We start from the raw sequence: 14,649 nt of genomic DNA on the forward strand, positions 1-14,649 counted from the left end.
TGATTCTGCAGATGACTCCCCCAAAACCAGGCACCTGGGTGCACAGCTAAGAGCTCTGTAACATCTGATACTAGCACTTCACGTTATAGATGAGTCAAATACAAGGCTCAAGGTCAAGTGTATGATGAGTTTCTAAGCTCAAGAGTCCCCTGAGAAATTCTCCCCACCTCTGCAAGGTCTTCCCAAGACACTCTTAAGGCTGTGGCAGGCAGTCACTGATGTATCCAGATGTGGCCGGAGCAGGGGAGGCTCTGGACCCCTTGTTAGTCAGGTCCTTGTTAGCAGTGGCCCAGGGGTACTGACGACTCCTGGGGGCTTCCTCCAGGAAGCTCATGGGGAAGCACAGACACCTTGGGTATGAAGCCTTGGCGATCAGACAGGGCTTGTTTCCTGCAGGCCACTTCCTCAGCTATGAATGAGAGAGAGGATGTCAGCACCACTCTCTTCCGCCATAATGGCTTCATCTAGCTTTTGGGACAGCTTCTAGAAATGCTGAATTCCTGCCCCCATAGGCTCTAGGTCACTGTCAGACTGGCTGGGAGAGCAAAGGGGCTATGCTGAGGAGTAGGGGCTCCAGAAGGCAGCCTCCCACGTCGACCGCCATAATGGGTAGGCATGGGAGCCTATCTGGGCAAAGAGGTCATGATGCTCCTTTTCCCAGAGGTCTGTGGCTCGTGGGCAGGGGCGTCTCCAGACAGCCGGGTGCTCTTCTGGCTCAGGCTGTGAGTTGGGGATCCACTGCCCTTCTGTGCCCCTCTCTTCCTCCTCCTGGGCTTCACTTGGATTGCCACCAGCCACTTGGTGCCACTTTGGCAGGACTCCTGGATTCTCTGGGACATGGCACCCAAGGCACTCTTAGCTGAGTGAGCTATAGCCTGGAAGCCCTGCTACCCTGGCTCTGGGGTTTCCAGGCATTTCCAGGAAAGGCCTGCGCAGAAGTGGAGGTTGATGGCTCTCAGGGTCAGCCTCCTTTGGAACTGTCTGCACAGAGACCCCAGGGCCCACGTGGAGTTATCCTGATGGCTGGCTGGCCACAGGCTGCAGCTCCTTGCTGTCCTCCAGCTGCTCCTGGTGCTGGAGAGATCTCCAGTGCATAGAGGTCCCCATTCTCTGCCACCGAGAAGCCATCTGCCTGGCCAAGAGTGTTCTCTGCCCACTAGACCCCAACACGACCAATGCCAGTCACAACCCAAGCACAGCTGCTCCTCAACCACTGCCCACTATATACATTTAATGGATATTTAACTCCCTTTCTACTGTTTTTTTGTGATTATAAACATCCTTGTATATATTTAAATCATTACTTTGTGCCATAGCAACTAAACCAAGCTTGTTTCCAGACTGCAAATTCCAGCTTCCTAAGTCTTTACTGAAATAATTCAGCATGATTTTTAAATGCACTTACAGTGCCGACCTTATAGCCTGCATCATGGTAAAAACCAAAGCAGCTGAAGAAGGATTCCTGCTTATGATGTAAAAATGGAGGCAGAAGACATAAATCTAAGGCAATATATAATTTAATATGACAAAATTATGATATAGAGGGTATGTAATTGCTGAAGGAATTCCAAAGAAAGAAAAATAAATTCTGACTTAGCTAATGTTGGTGTCACATAATCAGTTTATATGTGGCAAAGACTGTTGGTGCTCACCAGTGATTGTATTCTTTTCTTCTTCCTGGCCTACAACCAGAGTCCCTCTTCCAGCCTCCAGTGCAGTTAGGTGGGACCATGTGACTGTGCTGGCCCGTGGAATGTGAGCAAGAGTGGTGGGCACCACTTCTAGGTCCATAAAAACCTCTCAAGCACAATCCTCACTCTTTGGCCATCCCTTCTCTTGCTGAATGGAGATGACAAAGAAAGGGACAAAGAAAAGAGTGGAACCACAAGATGGAAAAAGCCTTTGTCCTTGAGTAATCATATGGAGCAAGACCCCTTCCCTTATGCTACCTCCTTCTCCCACCATCCCCTCTCTCTCCCTTCTTACTTCTTTCCCTCTCTCTTCCTTCCACTCCTCATACCCTTCCAGCAACCCACATTGGACTGTGAACAAGAGAAATACACTTTTATTATGTTAAACTACTGGAATCGCAGGGTTTATTTATTACAGAAGCTGGAATTATTTAACCTATCTAACATACAATGGAATAGACCTATGGGGGGTTTATTTACCTGAAATGCCCTTCTTCTTGAGAACATTTCCCCTTCTTCAAAAATGGAAGTGGGTCTGTATAATGAAGAATTAACTTAACCCTGGCCAGGTGCAATATGGCTCATGCCTATAATCCCAGCACTCTGGGAGACCAAGGCAGGTGGATCACTTGAGGTCAGGAGTTCGAGACCAGCTTGGCAAACATGGAGAACCCCGTCTTTACTAAAAATACAAACAAATTTGCTGGGTGTGGTGGTGCACCCCTGTAATCCCAGCTACTTGGGAGGCTGAGGCAGGAGAATCATTTGAACCAAGGAGGCAGAGGTTGCAGCGACCCAAGATCACACCACTGCACTCCAGCCTGGGCGACAGAGCAAGACTCTAGCACAAAACCACCCAAAGAGAGTCCTGGCCTTTGCCCTCGGCTAGAGGGGAGGTGACCTCCAGGCCCCAGAAATGTCCTTTGTGATAGGAGTGTCTGTTTGCTTGGCGTTCTGGCTAGTGGGCAGTCTAACAATGGGATTTAGGCTCTGGGTCATGCTGTTTCAGTTCTAACCTCTGGAGGAACTGGAGGCTAAAGGTACTAACATGACTCTGGGAGAGGAGTATACTCAAGGGAAGCCACAAAAGCAGTGTGTGATCGAGCCCCAGTAAAAACTCTACAGACCTCAGACTCAGGCTCCAGTGAACTTCCTTGGTTGGTAATGCATGTGTGTATTGTCACACATCGTGACCAGGAGGAGATAACACTGTCCATGACTCCACAGGCAGAAGATGACCAAAGTACTACACGTGAACCTCTCCTGGACTCTGTGCTATGTGTCTCTTCCTTTGGCTGATTTTAATTTCCATCCTTTCTCTATAATAAACAGTAATTGGGAGTATAACTGTTTTCAGTGACTTCTGTGAGTCTTTCTAGAGAATTGTCAAACCTGGGGTGTCTTGAGGAAACCCCTGAACTTGCAGCTGGTGTCAGAAGTAGGGGTAATCTTGTGGGGACTGTTCCCTCCAACCTCACAGTTTGGCTAACCCTGAGTACAGCCCTATAGTTAAATTTACACTATGTGAACTGTCTGCCTTGGCTGTGGCTAATTGGACTAGATAATGGGTAAACACTCAACTCAAGACAAATCAATAGGCCGGGCGTGGTGGCTCACGCCTGTAATCCCAGCACTTTGGGAGGCTGAGGCGGGTGGATCACGAGGTCAGGAGATTGAGACTATCCTGGCTAACACAGTGAAACCCCGTCTCTACTAAAAATACAAAAACAAAAAAAAATTAGCTGGGCATAGTGGCCGGTGCCTGTAGTCCCAGCTACTTGGGAGGCTGAGGCAGGAGAATGGCGTGAACCCGGGAGGCAGAGCTTGCAGTGAGCCGAAATCACGCCACTGCACTCCAGCCTGGGCAACAGAGCGAGACTCTGTCTCAAAAAAAAAAAAAAGACGAACCAATAAGCATCTTCTGGACATTTGGACTAAGATCTAATATGTTTCTATTAAGTGCTTGAACCAAAATGTCATGAAACTTAAAATATATCTGTGGCCCTTTCTCACTAAGAGCATAGAGAGGGCTGGGCACGGTTGCTCATGTCTGTAATCCCTGCACTGGGAGGCCAAGGCAGGCAGATCACCTGAGGTCAGGAGTTCAAGAGCAGCCTGGCCAACATGGTGAAATGCCGTCTCTACTAAAAATACAAAAAATTAGCTAGGCATGGTGGCATACACCTGTAATCCCAGCTACTTGGGAGGCTGAGGCCGGAGAATTGCTTGAACGCAGGAGGCAGAGGTTGCAGTGAGCAGGGATCGCGCCATTGCACTCCAACCGGGGCAACAAGAGTGAAACTCTGTCTCCAAAACAAAAATAAATAAAGGAGCACAGAGAGGCAGAGGAAGCTACAAAAATAGAAGGAAAGTGAACAAATGGGAGACCACATGGTTCCAGAGAGACACAGAGATGGCATGGACTAAGTGGCTGTCATGATTCTTGATACCTTTCTAGTTTCTGGTTCCAGTTCCTCCTGAGCCCTGACTACTTCCTATCCCTGTATCTTTATAATAAATTATCTCCTAGGAATGTCTCTCCTGCTTGCAGTGAAAAAAGCCAGCTGGGCACTATGGGTCAAGACCAGCCTAGGCAACAGAGTGAGATCTTGACTCTACAAAAAATTTAAAAATTAGGCAAGCGTGGTGGTGCACACCTGTAGTCTCATCTACTGAGGAGGCTGAGGTGGGAGTATCGATTGGAGCCCAGCAGATGGAGGTGGCAGTGAGCTACGAACGCAGCACTGCACTCCAGCCTGGGCAAGAGTGAGATCCTGTCTCAAAAAAAACAAAAAATGAAAGAAAATAGCCTGAATTAAGATTATATATAAATTTTTTGAGACAGAGTCTCACTCTATTGCCTAGGCTGGAGTAAGGTGGCACAATCTTGGCTCACTGCAATCTCTGCCTCCTGGACTCAAGCAATCCTCCTGCCTCAGCCACCTGAGTAGCTGGGATTACAGGTGCCCGCCACCACGCCCAGCTAATTTTTGTATTTTTAGTAGAGATGAGGTTTCACCATGTTGGCCAGGCTGGTCTTGAACTCCTGACCTCAAGTGATCCACCTGCCTTGGCCTCCCAAAGTGCTGGGATTACAGGCATGAGTCAACACACCCAGCCAAGATGCTACATATTTTCAAAGTGCTTTGCATATAATATGAGGCAATAAAGTATACAGGGAAAAAGTGCCAAATCTGTGCTCTAGACCTGCTCAGCCACTTTCATGTTCTTAAGCCTTTGACACCTCTCTGGGCCTCAGTTTTGTTTTTTTCTTCTTTCCTTTTCTTTCTTTTTTTTGAAATGGATCTCATTCTGTTGCCCACGCTGGCATGCAGTGGCACAATCATAGCTCACTACAGCTTCGAACTCCTGGGCTAAAGGGATCATCATCACATCTCAGCCTCCTGAGTAGCTGGGACTACAGGTGGGTGCCACCACGTTGGTTGGGACTTAGTTTCATTATCTGTAAAATGCAGTGTGGTCCTAGATGGTATCTAAAGGCAGTTACACTTCTAATTTTCTTTAATTAAATTTCATGTGATTCTCACTCTAACCACATGAAGTCAGCAGAACAAATATTATCTCTCTTTCACAGATCTGCTAATCGAGTCCTCAGAGATAAGTCTGAACCCAAGGGAAATGAGACCTAAAAGCATCCCATGGGCTAAGGATAGAGTGGTGGAGCAGTGTAGAAGAATGTGGGGCTTTAAACATTCATTCTTTCTGAAAAATAAAGGGAAACTCAAATGAGAGATCCTACCTTGCAAAAAAATGTTTTATCTTTCTCTAAACCTACTATACACACAATGACTTCAGCACTATTTTTATCAGACAAAATCATACCAGTGTGAGCCAAAAAGTCCTAAAAGGAATAATAAATCATACATAGGCAGTTGCAGCCAGAATTATCCTAATCTAGGGATAATTCTGTCCAATAAAGTTAAAGGATTGCCTTGAAGTTCCAGAGCATGTTAGCAGTAGAGCTAGACAGAAACCCAGCCTTCTATCCCCAGGACTGGGCACCCTACAATGTTAAAAGGCTGCAGGGGTAAGGCCACAGTTGAGGACATCTCAATTTTCCCTTGGTAGCTATTCATGACCGATGCAAAGCCCTAGAGTCACTGTAAGCTTTGCCACACAACTCTGCCATGTAATACATTTTTTACAAAGGCAAGCAACCTCTTTGAAGTTCTTTCTTCTTCCCTCCCTCCCTGCTTTTTCTCTTTCTTTTCTTTTTCTTTCTTCTTTCATTCTTTCCTTTCTTTCTTTTTCTTTCTTTCTTCTTTTCTTTCTTTCCTTCTTTCTCTTTTTTTCTTTCTTTCCTTCTTTCTCTTTCTTTCTTTCACACGCTCTCTCTCTTTCTTTCTTTCTTCTTCCTCTTTCTTTTTTTGTTTTTTGAGACACAGTCTCGCTCTATTGCCCAGGCTGGAGTGCAGTGGTGCGATCTCAGCCCACTGCAACCTCTGCCTCCCAGATCCAAGCGATTCTCCTGCCTCAGTCTCCCAAGTAGCTGGGATTACAGGCGCCCACCACCATGCCCACCTAATTTTTTGTATTTTTTAGTAGAGATGGGGTTTCGCCATGTTGGTCAGGCTGGTCTTGAACTCTTGACCTCAGGTGATCCACCCGCCTCGGCCTCCAAATGTGATTACAGACATGACCCACCATGCCCGGCCTCTTTCTTTCTCTCTCTTTTTCTTTTTCTTTTCTTTTCTTCTCTTTTCTTTTCATTTCTTTCCTTTCTTTCCTTTTCTTTCTTTCAACAGTGTCTTGCTCTGTCGCCCAGGCTGGAGTGCAGTGGCGCCATCGCAGCTCACTGCAGCCTCAACCTCCCAGGCGCAAGCTGTCCTCCCACCTCAGTCTCCCGAGTAGCTGGGCTAATTTTTCTATTTTTTGTAGAGATGGGGTCTTACTATGTTGCCTAGGCTGGTCTCAAACTTCTGGCCTCAAGTGATCCTCCCACCTCAGCCTCCCAGATTGCTGACATTACAGGCATGAGCCACTATGCTGGGCCAGACTCTTTACTTTCCACACTTCTCCCCAATTTGATCATTCAAACCTGTGTGCTGAATGATGCCTTCGGAAGGTTGAATATTTTATCTGCTAAATGCTTCTCTTAGCTAGGATTTGGAGTCTAGTGAGCATGGGTCAAGCTGGCAGCATTCAATGTCACCCTCCTTCGCTGATAACTCAGCTGCCTTGTGCTGAGAGAGGCACTCCACCTTGGGCCCTGAACATGCCTGCATTCTCTTGCTGAGTAGGCCAGTCCACAAGACTTTCAGGCTCCTGATACCGAGCAATGTCTATAGCTACTCACACAGATATAACTAGGCCAAGGCAACTACTGTAATTACCTGTAACTGCTTGCTCCCTAGAGGGAGTGGGGATTGGCTTGTTTGCTACTTGCTCAATAAGTGCTGAGCCCTTGGCCCAGGGTTCCTCTGCTGTAATGCAAACCACTGCAGATACATGTGTCGTCTGGGCTTATTGTGTTGCCCCATTAGAACCTGAGGGCAAGGGAAACCAATGCAGATAGGCTGACACATGCTATCTGCTGTGCCATGAGTAATGAATTCCTTTGTCTCTGACCAGGGAGTGTCATGACTATTGCCAGCATCCATGAAACAATGACAGGCTAACATATTAGCTTGCAAGTGGCCTTCATAGTCCTTGCAGCCTCTTCTCCACTTGCTCCACTTTTGCACTCAACCAGAAGTCTCCCAGCCTCTGGTCCCCTGGTGCATGGGGCTACTTGACTCTTAGTATTTGCAGAGAAGCTAAGGCTGTGCAAAAGCTATGGACATCCAATCTATAGAGCCCTTAATTCGTGATTCATTCTGCAAATATTTACTAAGGACCTATGCCAGGAACTATTCTATGTGATGCAGATACAACAGTGAACAAAATAAACCAAGTGCCTTTACTTATGAAGATTGCCTTCTAGTGGAGGAGACAACCAATTAAGACAGTCTCGTCTATATATATATACTTAAGAGTATATAAATTTTCCCAGCACTTTGGGAGGCCGAGGCGGTCAGGAGATTGAGACCATCCTGGCTAACACGGTGAAACCCCATCTACTAAAATATAGAAAAAATTAGCCAGGCGTGGTGGCGGGCGCCTGTAGTCCCAGCTACTCTGGAGGCTGAGGCAGAAGAAAGGCGTGAACCCAGGAGGCAGAGCTTGCAGTGAGCTGAGATTGTGTCACTGCACTACAGCCTAGGCGACAGAGTGAGACTCCATCTCAAAAAATATATATACATAAATTTTCTGCGTTTTTTTTTTTTTTTTTCCTTTTGAGACAGAATCTTGCTCTGTCACCAGGCTGGAGTGCAGTAGCATGATCTCGGCTCACTGCAATCTCTGCCTCCTGGGTTCAAGCAATTCTCCTGCTTTAGCCTCCCAAGTAGCTGGGATTACAGGTGTGTGCCACCACACCCAGTTAATTTTTGTTTTGTTTTGTTTTGTTTTTTTTGAGACAAAGTCTCGCTCTGTCGTCAGGCTGGAGTGCGGTGGCATGATCTCAGCTCACTTCAACCTCCACCTCCCGCGTTCAAGCAATTCTGCCTCAGTCTTCCAAGTAGCTGGGACTACAGGTGCGTGCCACTATGCCCAACTAATTTTTGTATTTTTAGTAGAGATGGGGTTTCACCATGCTAGCCAGGATGGTCTCAATCTCCTAACCTCATGGTCCGCCTGCCTTGGCCTCCCAAAAGTGCTGGGACTACAGGTGCATGCCACCATGCCCAGCTAATTTTTGTATTTTTAGTGGAGACTGGGTTTCACCATGTTGGCCAGGATGGTCTCTTGACCTCAAGATTAGCCCGCCTCCACCTCCCAAAGGGATGGAATTACAGGCGTGAGCCACTGCGCCTGGCTTAATTTTTGTATTTTCAGTAGAAATAAGGTTTCACCATGTTGGCCAGGATGGTCTTGATCTCCTGACCTCGTGATCCGCCCACCTTGGCCTCCCAAAAGTGCTGGGATTACAGGGGTGAGCCACCGCGCCCGGCCTATAAATTTTCTTTAATGAGGTTACTTTACCTTTTTAATTTTAAAAAAAAGAATGTTTATTTATTTTATTTTAAAAATTTTTTTGAGACAGAGTCTTGATCTGTTGCCCAGGCTGGAGTGCAGTGGTGTGATCTCACTGCAACCTCCAGCAAAAGAGAGTGTTTAGATATTAAAGTTTTGGGGCCAGGCATGGTGGCTCCCACCTGTAATCCCAGCACTTCGGGAGGCCGAGGCAGGTGGATCACCTGAGATCAGAAGTTCGAGACCAACCTGGCCAACATGGTGAAACCCCGTCTCTACTAAAAATACAAAAATTAGGCTGAGTGCAGTGGCTCACACCTGTAATCTCAGCACTATGGAAGACCGAGGCAAGTAGATCACCTGATGTCAGGAGTTTGAGACTTACCTGACCAACATGGAGAAACCCCATCTCTACTAAAAATACAAAATTAGGTGGGCGTGGTGGCACATGCCTGTAATCCCAGCTACTTGGGAGGCTGAGGCAGGAGAATCGCTTGAACCTGGTAGGCAGAGGTTGAGGTGAGCCGAGATCATGCTATTGCACGCCAGCCTGGGCAACAAGAGTGAAACTCCATCTCAAAAAAAAAAAAAGACCAAAAAAAACCCCACAAAAATTACCTGGGCGTAGTGGTGTGCACCAATAGTCCCAGCTACTTGGGAGGCTGAGGCAGGGGAATCGCTTGAATCCAGGAGATGGAGGTTGCAGTGGGCTGAGATCTTGCCACTGCACTCCAGCCTGGGCAACTGAGTGAGACCCTGTCTCAAATAAATAAATAAATAAATAAATAAATAAATAAATAAATAGATGGCCGGGTGCGGTGGCTCACGCCTGTAATCCCAGCACTTTGGGACACTTAGGTGGGCGGATCATCTGAGATTCGGAGTTCAAGACCAGCCTGACCAACATGGAGAAACCCTGTGTCTACTGAAAAAATACAAAATTAGCCAGGTGTGGTGGTGCATGCCTATAATCCCAGCTACTCGGGAGGCTGAGGCACAAGAATCGCTTGAATCTGGGAGGGAGAGGTTGCAATGAGCCAAGATCGTGCCATTGCACTCCAGCCTGGGTGACAAGCAAAACTCTGTCTCAAAATAATAATAATAATAGTAAAGTATTTTGTCCTCAGCATCCTAATTTATCCCTATAGAAGAGCCAGAGGATTCCAGGCAAGATTATATAGGAACAGTGCTCAGTAATGTGATTTGAAGAGCATCATATATGCTTTCTTATTTAAAAGTATCTCCTTTACTTGCCTCGTTTCTCTGGAGAAACCTTTACTACAAACTCCAGTCTTTGTTTGGTGGCAGTTCTACCTGCCCTCAGACTTCTCAAGGTCTCCCCTTCAAACCCTCCTACTCCTTTCACCCCCAGGAATCCTGGGGCAGCTGTTCCATATATAATATTTTCCCATCATAACATATATGTTAACCCTAAATTGGTAAGTATAAAAGATATGTGCAAAGGGGAGTGGAGATCCACAGGAGGGAATGGCAACTCTCTTAAACAAGTCTAGAAAGGGTTTACTGGGAAGGTTGCAGGATAACTGGGATTTGAAGGATGGTTAGAATTTTGCCAGGTGAAAACAAAAAGGTTTTTCCAGGGGGAGGGAATAGCATGAACTTTATTTAATTATAAAATTTCTTTTTGAAATAGAAATATTCCAGTTAAGGATGGCCGGGCGTGGTGGCTCATGCCTGTAATCCCAGCACTTTGGGAAGCTGAGGCGGGTGGATCTCAAGAGATTGAGACCATCCTGGCCAACATGGTGAAACCTTATCTCTACTAAAAATACAAAAACTAGCCGGGCATGATGGCACGTGCCTGTAGTCCCAGCTACTCGGGAGGCTGAGGCAGGGGAATCGCTTGAACCCAGGAGGTGGAGGCTGCAGTGAGCCAAGATCACCCTATCAAGACTGTTTTAATAATGATGATTCCAAAGTGAAAAAGTAACAATAGTATTTTACATTTATATAGTGTATTAGTCTGTTCTCACACTACTTATAAAGAACTACCTGAGACTGGGTAATTTATAAAGAAAAAGTATTTAGTTGACTCACAGTTGACCCAATTTACAGGAGGGATGGCTGATGAGTCCTCAGGAAACTTACAATCATGACAGAAGGGTGAAGGGGAAGCAGGCATAATCTTCACACGGTGCAGCAAGAGAGTGCGAAAGGGGAAGTGCTACACACTTTTAAACAACCAGAACTCTTGAGAACTCACTATCACAAGAACAGCAAGGGGGAAATCTGATTCAGGCTGGGCCGTGGTGGCTCATGCCAATAATCCCAGCACTTTGGGAGGCCGAGGCAGGCGGATCACCTGAGGTCAGGAGTTCAAGACCAGCCTGGCCAACATGGCAAAACCTCATCTCTACTAAAAAATACAAAAATTAGCCGGGTGTGGTGACAGGCACCTATAATCCCAGCTACTCGAGAGACCGAGGCAGGGAGAACTGCTTGAACCTGGAAGGCGGAGGTTGCAGTGAGCCAAGATTGAGCCACTGCACTTCAGCCTGGGTGACACAGCAAGACTCCATCTCAAAAAGAAAAAGAAAAAGAAATCTGATCCAATCACACCATGATCCAGTCACCTCCCACCAGACTCCTCCAACACTAAAGGTCATAATTCAACATAAGATTTGGGTGAGGACACAGAGCCAAACCATATCATATAGAATTTTAGAATGTTCAGTGGACATTTTTGCATTCGTTAATTTATCTGACCCTGACTGAAGTAGTTAAAAGACACTAAGACTCAAAAATATTTTGATCACTAATTCACAGATCACTCTCCTAACGAGTAAAGCTGGACTAGAATCCAGGCATCCTGATGAGGTCTAACATTATTTTCCTTGTTCTTCTGGAACAAATTAACCCTCAGGGTGACATTCAGAGACTTTTAACAGAATCTACAGGAAGGGATATAGCCAATAGTTCCAGGCAAAGATTGTGAAAAAGTACAGCTTTCTGAAAAACAAAGGGCCAAACCATGTAATGTTGGATGACTGTTTTTGAATTCCCTTGATTTCCTATCAAGTTGAGTCCTGCACAGACATTGAGGTTCACCCTTTGTTTATAACTTGGCTTGAGTCACTAAAGGCAGCTGACCAGCAGCTGTAGTGCAGCCCAAACACCTGAGGGCTGATTTCTTCCCACTTCTGCTTTATGATGAAAATTTCTTGAGTGAGTGAGTGGGTGTTATTTGCTGAGAAGCAGCTTCACTGAAAAATGCCTAGCAGACAGCAAAGGAGTCCTTGTTTTTTTCTTTGTTATGTTTCTTTTTCTCAAGAAATTTTGAGTAAATAAGAAGGGAAACTTAGTTGAAATTTTTTTATTATAACTTGTTTGGGTTAAACTCTGTATTACTTACTTTCTTTTTTCTTTTCTTTTTTTGAGACAGAGGCTTACTCTGTCACCCAGGCTGCAGTGCAGTGGCACGTTCATGGCTCACTGCAGCCTCAACTTCCTGGTTTCAAACGATCCTCCCACTTCAGCCTCCTGAGTAGCTGGGACTACAGGCATGTGACACCATGCCTGGCTTTTTTTTTTTTTTTTTTTGAGACAGAGTCTCGATCTGTTGCCAGGCTGGAGTGCAGGGGCACAATCTCGGCTTACTGCAACCTCTGCCTCCCGGGTTCAAGCAATTCTCCTGCCTCAGACTCCCAAATAGCTGGGACTACTGGCATGCACCACCATGCCCGGCTAATTTTTTGTATTTTAGTAGAGACAGGGTTTCACCATGTTGGCCAGGGTGGTCTTGGTCTCTTGACCTAAGGTGATCAACCCACCTCGGTCTCCAAAAGTGCTGGGATTACAGGGATGAGCCACCGTGCCCGGGCTGGTTTTTATTTTTATTTTTTTGGTAGAGGTTTTTGCTGTGCTGCTTAGGCTGGTCTGGAACTCCTGGACTCAAGTGATCCTCCTGCCGTGGTTTCCCAAAGCGCTGGGCTTACAGGCCTGAGCCACCACCATGCCTGGCATTGATCGTTGTTTACTTCCATTTATTTTATTATAGCTTTTCCTGTTCAAACGTTTTTTGTTTGCTTTATTACAGACAGGGTCTCACTCTGTCACTCAGGCCAGAATGCAGTGGCATGATTATAGCTCACTACAGCCTTGAATTACTGGCCTCAAGTTATCCTCCCACCTCAGCCTCCCAAAGTGCTGGCATTATTACAGGCATGAGCCACTACGACTCACTTCAAGCATCTTTTAAGTTAAAAAATTATTTAACTTAACCTCCAAATTAGGAGGTCTGCTGGAGTACTTCTCTGAATAATATTTTTCTATAAAGTGTACATGTGTACTATACTTTGAGTCCTTGAATGCCTGAAGGTGTGACAGTACTTTCTATGGGACTGCATGAGAAGTACAGCTTAACTGGATATAGGATTCTTAGGTCACAATGATTTTCCCTCAAACTTCGCAGATGTTACTTCGCCATATTTTGGCACTTGGTGTTAACGTGGAGAAGTATGATGATATTTGATTCATATTCTCTGATGTAGTCTTTTTAAATAAAGTGTCTCAATATCTGAGATTTCTTTTTTCTGTCCTTAAAATATTTAAAACTTCTGACTACTGAAGATTGGAGATTACCAAACATTTGGAAAGTACAGAAAATTTAAAGTATAAAATTTAAAATAACCCATGAACAAATACTTCACGATAACTCTCATTAATATTTATTGGTGTGTTCCCTTCCAGTCCAGGCCAGACTATTTTAAAATAATAATGGATATTTAACGTATCTATTCAACGTATTTAAAATATTTTTAGAGCATTCAAAAGTTCCTCTATACACTCCAAGTGAGAAGCCTTGATGATAATGACTAACATCTATTCAGTAATTCTACATGCCAGGCATTCTTCTAAACGTTTTACATGTATTAATTTAACCTTTATCATAAGCCCATGAGGAAGACAATATTTATCTTTTTTTTTTTGTGAGACACTGCTTTCACAGACCGTACGTATTCATACTGAAAATCAAGATCAAACGGGCTTTTGCTATTCTGCTCCACGGGAGGTTTGTCCTCCCTGAGCTCGCCTTAGTTTTTTGTTTTGTTTTGTTTTTTTTGAGATAGTCTCACTCTGTTGCCCAAGCTGAAGCGCAAAGGCACAATTTCAGCTTACCGCAACTTCCATCTCCCGGGTTCGAACGATTCTTGTGCCTCAGGCACCTGAGTAGCTGGGATTATAGGCGCCCACCATCACACCCAGCTTTTTTTTTTTTTTTTTCCGTTTCTTTGAGATGCAGTCTCACTCTTGTTGCCCAGATTGCAGGACAATTGTGTCCAGAATTGGTGGGTTCTTGCTCTCACTGACTTCAAGAATGAAACCACATACCCTCATGATGACTGTTACAGTTCTTAAAGATGGTGTGTCTGGAGTTTGCTCCTTCTGATAGTCAGACATGTTGAGTTTCTTCTTTGTAGTGGGTTCACGGTCTACACTGTCTTTACGAGTGAGGCTGCAGACCTTCGCGGTGAGTTTTACAAGTCTTAAAGCAGCGTCTCTGGAGGTGCTCTTTCCTCCCAGTGGGTTCATGGTTTCGCTGGCCTCAGAAGCGAAATTACAGACCCTCAGAGTGAGTGTTACAGCCCACAAATGTGGCATGAACCCAAACACCGAGCAGCAACAAACTATAGTACAAAAACCACAACAACAAGCACGCCATGCTACAAACGAAAATCAAAGCCCATTGTTAAAGGAAACGCAGGCAGCCTGCTTTTATTCCCTTATTTGACTCCACCCACATCCTGCTGATTGGTCCATTTTACAGAGAGCTGATTGGTCTATCTTACAGAGAGCTGATTGGTCCATTTTACAGAGAGTTGATTGGTCCATTTTTGACAGAGTGCTGAGTGGTGCATTTACAATCCCTGAGTTAGACACAGAGTTCTGATTGGTGCATTTA

General features: G+C 45.4%; 1 pseudogene; it reads right to left on the reverse strand.

Moving 5' to 3' along the window:
* Positions 1 to 414: 414 nt before the first annotated feature.
* On the reverse strand, positions 415 to 1,128 carry LOC139357032 (protein PIMREG pseudogene; annotated as a pseudogene).
* Between the last annotated feature and the right edge of the window lie 13,521 nt (positions 1,129 to 14,649).

Source organism: Macaca nemestrina, chromosome 11, assembly GCF_043159975.1.
Source record: "Macaca nemestrina isolate mMacNem1 chromosome 11, mMacNem.hap1, whole genome shotgun sequence".
Taxonomy (NCBI): Eukaryota; Metazoa; Chordata; class Mammalia; order Primates; family Cercopithecidae; genus Macaca; species Macaca nemestrina.